Genomic DNA, 8,665 nt, shown 5'->3' with positions numbered 1-8,665 from the left:
GCCATAATGCAGCAGCCCAGATGAGTTTACCCTTGCGCTGCCAGTTGGTCTTCTTCCATTGCAGTAGCCATCCCCATAGGGCATTAGCCACCATCCAGGAGTCAGTATAAAGATAGAGTACTGGCCACTTCTATCATTTCCACCCCTGGGGCAATTGATTCCAGGTGTATTGGACACCTCTCCATGTGAAGGCAAATTGTGGCCTGCACTCTGCTGCCAATGGAATTGAGAAAAATGCATTAGCGATGTCAATCGTAGCATACCACTTGGCTGCTTTTGACTCCAGTTCATACTGGAGCTCTAACATGTCTGGTACAGCAGCACTCAGTGGTGGTGTCACTTCATTCAGGCCACGATAGTCTACTGTTAACCTCCACCCTCCATCAGATTTTTTCACAGGCCATATGGGACTATTAAATGGAGAATGAGTTTTACTACTTACTCCTTGAGCCTCCAGTTGATGAATCAACTCATGGATGGGAGCCAGGGAATCTCGGTTTGTGCGATATTGCCTCCGGTGCACCGTCCTGGTAGCAATTGGTACCTGTTGCTCTTGAACTTGCAGCAGTCCCACAACAAAAGGGTCTTGTGAGAGGCCAGGTAAACTGGAGAGTTGTTTGATTTTCTCTGTATCTACAGTGGCTATACCAAAAGCCCATCGATACCCCTTGGGGTCTTTGAAGTACCCTCTCCTGAGGTAATCTATGCCAAGAATACAAGGGGCCTCTGGACCAGTCACAATGGGGTGTTTTTCCCATTTGTCCCCTGTTAAGCTCACTTCAGTCTCTAATACAGATAATTCTTCACAACCCCCTGTCACTCCAGAGATCCAAACAGAATCTGTGCCTCTATACCTTGATGGCATCAATGTACACTGTGCTCCTGTGTCTACTAAGGCTTTATACCTTTGTGGGTTTGATGTGTCAGCCATCGAACCCACACAGTCCAATAGATTCGATCATCCCTTTCCTCCTCCTGGCTGGAGGCAGGGACCCTCTATTTCTGTTCTTCATCAGAGTATTCGCTATCTGATCCTTGCAGTTTTAGACCTGAAGTCTCCTCATTGGCATCGAAGGAAGTGGTTGCAGTTTTTCTATGTCTTGGAGATTGCTGATTGTCCTCTTTTGTTCTGGCAGCTACTATGCTGACAGCGCTCTTGGGTGGTCCTTTTCTAACAGCTGTCTTCCCCCTTAGTTCACGTATACACGCTTCCAGCTTAAAATGGGTTCACCATCCCATTTCCTCATATCCTCTCCTTGGCCATGCAAAAAGAGCCAGAGATCATTTCGTGGTGTACTCCTGCGTCTGGGACTTCCTTTTCCCCTGATTGGGACAGTGGATGACCAAATTCTTGGGGCAGTTCTGACAGTCAGGCCATCATCCCACACTGATGAGGAGGTTCAGAGGCTCTATTCATAGTTCTGTAACCAAGAAGATATTCTCTCCACTGTTGGTATATCCATGTCTGGGTGATACAGCATTGCCAAGATATTAGAATACGTAGCTGGGGCACTCTGAATCACTTTTCTCAACATGGCCCGAGTACACTGGACATCATCTGGATCTGTGGAGGCCTCGGCATTATATAGATCACCATAGATGACTTCCAACACAGCAGAGGCTAGGCCCCAGTATAGTGCCTGAACCTGATGGGCCTCATTAGGGTAGGTAAGACACCCTTCTATCAGGTGGCGTGCCAGTAAAGCAGGGTTTTTTATCTGTTCAGGTGTAAAATCCCAGGTTACAAGAGGTGATAACCATCCTAGGAATTTGCCCAAATTCATCCACACACCCTGTCACCCAGGGACTGGCTGCTTCAGGGGGCATTTTAACATGTTTCCATCGCAAATTTGTCCTCTCTGATACCCAGATGAGTCCAGATTCCACAAAATATGTAATATACCAGCCATATTAATTAGTAATATTAAAACTCTCATATAAGGGTGACTAAGGACCTGGGAAGTCTGTATAACAAAATTGTCTACATCAGTCCGAGCTGAGGGGAAAGAGGTGCTTTGCCCCACGACCTCCACAAGATAGCTCCCACAGCACAGTAAATCCATCAGTAACAGAATGAGACTCACTATTATTATTTGGGCCATCATATTCCCAGGCCTTTTCATCCTTTTCACAAAATCATATAGCCAACTTAGCAAAGCTATCAAGGTTAGAGCACAGCACAGAGTCAGTGTTAGTAGCATCATGTTCCCAAACATTACAAAGTGTAAGATAAGCTACATTACAGCAAGGCTCCATGACCAGCACAGGAACTTTGCACTCATTGGCTTAGTGTGATTACAATGCAGTTAATGTAAAACTGCTATTATCTGACCCCATGTTGGGTGCCAAAAAGGCTGTGGTATTTTTACCCTGGCTGGATGCCAGGTGCCTACCACACCGCTCTATCCCCCACCTCCTCAGTAAGCCAGGGAAGGGGAGGAAATAAGATGGGAGTCTCGTGGGTTGAGATAAAACCAGTTTAATAAAGAAACAGCAAAGCCGTGCACGCACGAGAAGCAAAGCAAAAGCAGATAAAGCTGTTACTCTCTACTTCCCATCAGCAGCGATGTCCGGCCACCTCCCGAGAAGCAGGGCTTCAGTACGCGTAGTGGTTGCTTTTGGAAGGCCAGAAATGAATCTTGCCTCCCCTTCCCGCTCCTCTCCCCCAGTTTATATTACTGAGCTGACGTCATATGGTATGGAATATCTCCTTGGTCAGCCTGGGTCAGCTGTTCTAGCCGTGGTCCCTCCCAAGATTGTGCTCACCCACAGCTATTGGTGAAGGTGGGGGAAGGAATGTTGGAGGGACAGACCTGATGCTGTGCGAGCAGTAGTCATAATATTGATATCAACAGTAAGCACAGCACTGCAAGAGCTGCTGTGGAAAATCACTACCATCCCAGACCCACTACAGGCTATTACATATAAAAGGGTAAGATTTAGTTAGGATGAAGGGAAACAATGCAGAGGTAGCAAGAAGAGGATCTCATTCAGGTGAAAAAAACAATGTTTATTGACGCAGTATTTGGGATCTTATGCCTGGCTAAAGCACAAAATCAAAACTTCTTTCTTGTCTCTAGAATTTCTTTTAAGAGCCATCTTTTTTTTTTCCATACGACAAGATGAAAATTTGAATAATCGTTTGCAAAATGGAGGTGAATTGAGCATTACAGTAGAAGAAAAAATAAATGTGCAAGAGAAGTTTACAAATTTGTCTGGATATGAATTAAGGAAAGATTAGGCCTAATAATGAACGGTACTGATCTAAGCACTGCTATGGAGGAGTCTCACAAATCAGACCAAATAAACATGAATATCAATAAACTGGTTAGTGAAGAGGCAGTGCCAGTTCCTGTAGAAAGGTTGCAAGCACAGGAAATAGTTTCGGTAAAGTGCTTTTTGATTAACATTATGAAAGAAGAAAGCAAATAGTTGGAAAATGAAAATATATATCCTATAAATAAAGTAAATGGACATCCTGAGGAAGTGGTACAGTCTCCCAGTAAATACAAACTAGTGAGCAGTACTACAGTTGATGGTGATTCTTCTGCTGAGCTATCTGTTTCAAGGAGCACTGGAGATTTGTCTCCAAAGAGAAGTGGTCCTGTGATGAAAACTCACAGCATCACCAGTATGGACACTGGTCTGAAAATCTACAATATTGTCAATGAGAATAGATCTCAACAGCCAAACTCAGTGGTAAAATCAGCATCTAGTAGTGCACATGGAAAAAATATAGTCTGAAGTAAATCCGCTACACTTCTGGATGATCAGCCTTTGCAGGTTTTTCCTGGGCCATTGTTGTCATCTGATTTAATATCTTCTACAAAAACTATGTTCAAGTTTGACTCAAATCACAATCTTGAAGGTGCTAATGTAGTGAGAGGATCAGTGACAAGTGGTGCACAGATGTTTCGCACTCACCAATATAATATTCAGTACAGCAGCAGTGCAACAATGAAAGACACGTTGTGGCCACAGAATCAAAACACCCAGGTAGAACAAGACAGCTTATCTCCTTCACATCTGCTTAGATCTGCCAGCACAGAAATCCCCAGCGATGTAAAACATTCTGCCAAAATGAATTTATCCAATCATAACAATGTCCGAGCCAGGGCTGTGTATAACACTCAACAACAGATGACTGGGAGACACATAGATGTGTGGGCTATTCCACCAAATGATGGACTGCTCCCAGAAGCAACCAGATACGCTGCTCAAAGGCAGAGCAGTGTAACCTCTACAGCTTCTATAAATCTTGGGGATACTGGACCTTCAAGGCTGGCCCAGGTTCCTGAAGGGGACTATTTAACATACAGAGACTTTTCTTCAGTGGGAAGAATTCCACCAATAATGTCTGAACAACAGAGACCTCTTTCTGCCAGGACATATAGCATTGATGGTCCAAATGTACACCGACCACAGAGTGCTCAGCCATCAGTGAATGAAATACCAGAAAGAACTGGCACACGTATAAAGAACCAGAACTCTTCAGAGAGATCAAACCCAAAGGTTAACTCTGACAACTCTTTATTAGACCCTTCAGGAAAAAGTAAAGTCCCTCATGACTGGAGGGAACAGATTCTGCAACATATCGAGGCTAAAAAGCTAGAAAAGGTAAAAAAGATTTTTTAAAATTTCTACCTTTCTGTTATCTGGATATGGAATAAGTTAAATATTCAGTGTTTTTAACTGCTTTTAATTACCAGTGTAAATGTACTTCTGATTCTGCATTAAAAAGGATAAATATGTTTGTGCTGACTCTATGAGAGAGTCAAATGGTAGACTGTAAATTAACTTTTCCCTCAAAGAAAAAAAAAGTTCTTTTTTTTTTTTACATCATACTTGTCAGCTTAGTCCAATCACATTAGAAAACATTAAATAATGTCATATTCACCTGCTGGACTGCAAGGCCAGGCAATTTTTATTGTTGTAGCATTGTACTCATACTAAAAAAATCCCTTACACTTTCTTGATCTTTTTGTTTTGCCAATTTTCCCTCTTTCTTCACATTAAGAAGTGAAGAAATACTATACTTTGGAAGTATAGGTTTACATTACCTATCAGGTCATTCCCTGATCCTGTTTCCTTGGAGGGTAAGTAAAGCAGACAAAATACATTTAGAAGGATGGATGGAAAGCAGAGGACTTGCTCTGGGTGGAAGAGGTTAAAGACTTGTTGGCCAAGCTTAAGGCTCATAAGTCAATGGGTCCTGATGGGATGCATCCTAGAGTGCTGAGGGAGCTGGTTGATGTGATTGCTAAGCCTCTCTCCATCATTGTCCTGGTTTGGGCTAGGATAGAGTTAACTTTGATGAGGAAGTAGGAAGGGGCACAGCATGGGCAGCTGACCTGGGCTGGCCAACAGGTATTCCATACCATACTGACATCATGCCCAGTACCTAGAAGCAGGGAGCTAGTCGGGGGCGGGGCTTCGGGAGCACAGGCGGGGCTGCCGGTCGGAGGGAGGGGGGGTCGCGCCGGGTCCCGAATGGTGAGCAAGCCGCGGCACGCGCCATTTCTTTTTGTATATTCCCCTCGTTTACTGTTAAAACTGTTCCTTTTCCCCCCTGAACCTGTTTCTTCTTATTGTTGTTCTATTAAACCGCTCTTATTTCAACCTACGCGGGTTTTCCCATTTTTTCTCTGGTTCCCCTTCCCACTCCACCGGGAGGGGAGGAGTGAGCGAGCACCCTCGTGGCTCTTTGTTCCCGGCTGGGCAAAACCACGACATTATTTGGCGCCCAACGTGGGGCCTCGAGCTGCTGGAGATTGGGATTTGTGATAAGGATGGTAAATTGGGAGTGGTAAAGGACAAAACAGACGTCTGGGTGAGGCTACCTTGTGTCTAGGGGTGGATTTTTATTTATGTGTATTTATTGTGTTATGTGTATATCATTTATTTTCACGGGGAAGTGTTTGATTTTGTTTGATCTTAGTTACTGTGTGTTGATTTGTGAAGGTGGTTCAGATTCCCTTATGTTTTCTTGAATAAGTGATTCGCAGAGGCGAGGGGTGGAATGTTCTGATTTAGCAAGGAGCAGCTTTTGGCTTAGTAACAGGGGGAGCGGGTTGCAGTGAAGACCCGGTAAAGAGTTTGCGGACTCTTCCCCCGGCTCCTGGGTTCAGACCCACCTCCGGAAGAGGGGAGGAGTGGCAAGAAGATGTTTGTCGGACTCTTCATTGTTGTATTACTCTGTGTTGTTTTATTTTGGTTATGTTTTGGGGGTTTAAGGTTATGTTTTAGTTGATGTTGCATGAAATTATTTTCTATTTTCTTCCCCAAGCCGAGTAGCCTGGTCTGTTTTGTCCTGAACCTTAAGCAGCAATTAAGGTCTCCCTGCCCTTGGGCAATTCTCAGCCTCTTTGGTACTTGAGGCTAATCGTGTTCTTTTGTTCCCTGATGGGCCAAAACCAGGACACTTTTCCAAAAGCATTCTTATCTCCGGGATGATGCTTTTAGTTTTCTTCCACCTAGCATTAGGATAGGTGTTACAGGCTGAAGCATTAATTAGTTGAATCATTTTTCAAATTCTGAACATTTTCCACACTTTTAAAGAAAAAAACAGACCTAATATTCGAGATGGAATGTGAGTAATTTCTTTAGGTTTTATTATTGTTCAGTCACATGCAGTTTTCTGAATAATGTGTTGTCTAAACACCAGCAATCACCCCTCACAACTCCTCTCCCCAGTTGCAACTCTTGCATCCCACTCCATCCTGGAACTCTTGCCAGTCTTCCTGTCTCTTCCCCCATCTAGCCATGACAGGCTAGACATGTGCAAGCTCTGGCAGAAGCTACCTTGGCTGGCTGATCTCTGGTCACAGCATGTACCTCCTGACTGCCCCATCTGCTGCAGGCAAGCCAAGTAGATTGCTTTAGGAACCATGATTTCTGGGCTGCAACTGTGCAGTTCTTTTCTGTAGGATGTTGGTACCTTTCACAGAATCATAAGGGTTGGAAGGGACCTCGAAAGATCAGATCTCTATTGTATCAAATTTGTATCAAATTTGTCTGATGACATCTTAAGTTATTTGGGAAGGGGGCAAGGAAATTAACAAAGATTATATAAGCCTTACTTTCTTTGGGAAACAGGCTAACAGGACATTTGAACAGTGCTGTAGCCACTCTTAAAGTTGCAGAGCTTGTTAAAATTTATTAATTGTTCAACACATTGCTAGTTTGAGAATGCTTATAGAATCAACTCTGCTGCATTTATGTCTTCTCAAAAAAAAAAAAAAAACCCAAAACTGAAAAAAAACCCCACTGTTATCTCAATTAAACCACAACCTCGTGTGAATTTTCTAAAACAATGCTAAACTGAACACACAGCATAATTCTTCCAATGAAAAAGAAAGCTAACAACTACACAGGAAAAAACCCACAAAAAAACATCTAAGATCAAGTTGTTCCAATTAAAAGATAACTTTTGAGCATGACAAGTAGTTCTGCACTTGTTCTTAATTGGGGAAAGAGAAAGCTGCCTTTAAGTCCTAGTTCTCTTACTCATGTAGACAACTTTAAGGAGGGGAACCCTCCAGCACTCTGTACAGGAACAAGCAGCATGTTAAACCTTTGAATATATCAGGAGCATATTTGTTACATATTTATAGAGTGGAATGTGTGTGAAAGGGTGAATTTAGTTTTAATGGTTTATTCCTATGTTTATGGAATTTCATTTGTCTGGGTGACACTTAGAATGAAGTTTCCTTCTGTCATGTTGGCACTCTGCTTGGGTTTTTCTTTTTGTTTAATGAGGAATTCATAGTTTCAAAAAGAGCTGAAGAAGTTGCATTTCCATACTTCGACAATTGCAGACTGTTTCATTTCTCATAGCAAACAATATTTTTTTTTTGTGTGTAACAGCATGTTCTTTATACTTATAATAATCCCAGTGACAATGTAATGACAGTCCTACTGTCTTGTTGCCACTTAGACAACACCTGCAGTTTTTGACTGAATATCATGTCTCCCCATATGACATTGCATTACTTGATTTTGCAACATTATCTGTAAGACAGGCATTAGACATGCATATTATAATATTACATGTAAGTCTTAAGATATTGTTGCATATTAGGTTAGGACTAGGACATTCTGTATAGATGATTTGGAAAGGTTACTGCCACTTTTGCTCTCTGAACAATCTATATGCAAAACTTTCTCTGCAACCCTAGACAAATTTAAAAATCACTGCATGACCAGTTCTCTGTTGCCATATAAGGGGCAATAGCTCATGGAGAAAGGTGGGATGCACAACTGGAAACAGTAACAATTTAAATTGGACAAATCTGTCATTCTGCAAGATTTTTACCATACAGACAGAATGTGAATTTGCAGTAATACACTCTGAGAAGTTGAACCATAGACACTTTTTCTCTGTCTTTTGTAGGACACAGGCTTGCTTGTGTTTGCCAAGCCAAACCTGTCCCAAGAATGACATTGTTGCTTAGAGTCACAGGAAAATTCAAGCTAGGAGTGACCTCAGGAGGTCTCATGCCCAACCTCCTGCTCAAAGTAGAGTCAGCTAGTAGGTCGGAATAGCTTACTCTTTATCCAGGAAAACTTCCAAAGACGAAGATCAACCTGGTCAACTTGTTAGACATGGTAGGGGGGCAGGAATTTTCATTACATTTGGTCTGAACTGGGTTCCACAAAGAGATAG

The 8,665-nt window shown here is 42.6% G+C and overlaps 1 pseudogene; it reads left to right on the top strand.

Moving 5' to 3' along the window:
• The first annotated feature begins 2,844 nt into the window (after positions 1 to 2,844).
• On the top strand, positions 2,845 to 8,440 carry LOC133628625 (erbin-like; annotated as a pseudogene).
• Positions 8,441 to 8,665: the final 225 nt, after the last annotated feature.

This window comes from Colius striatus, chromosome W (assembly GCF_028858725.1).
Source record: "Colius striatus isolate bColStr4 chromosome W, bColStr4.1.hap1, whole genome shotgun sequence".
NCBI classification, from domain to species: Eukaryota; Metazoa; Chordata; class Aves; order Coliiformes; family Coliidae; genus Colius; species Colius striatus.
Note: the sequence above shows the minus strand (reverse complement) of the source record. Positions and strands in the feature narration are given on the sequence as shown.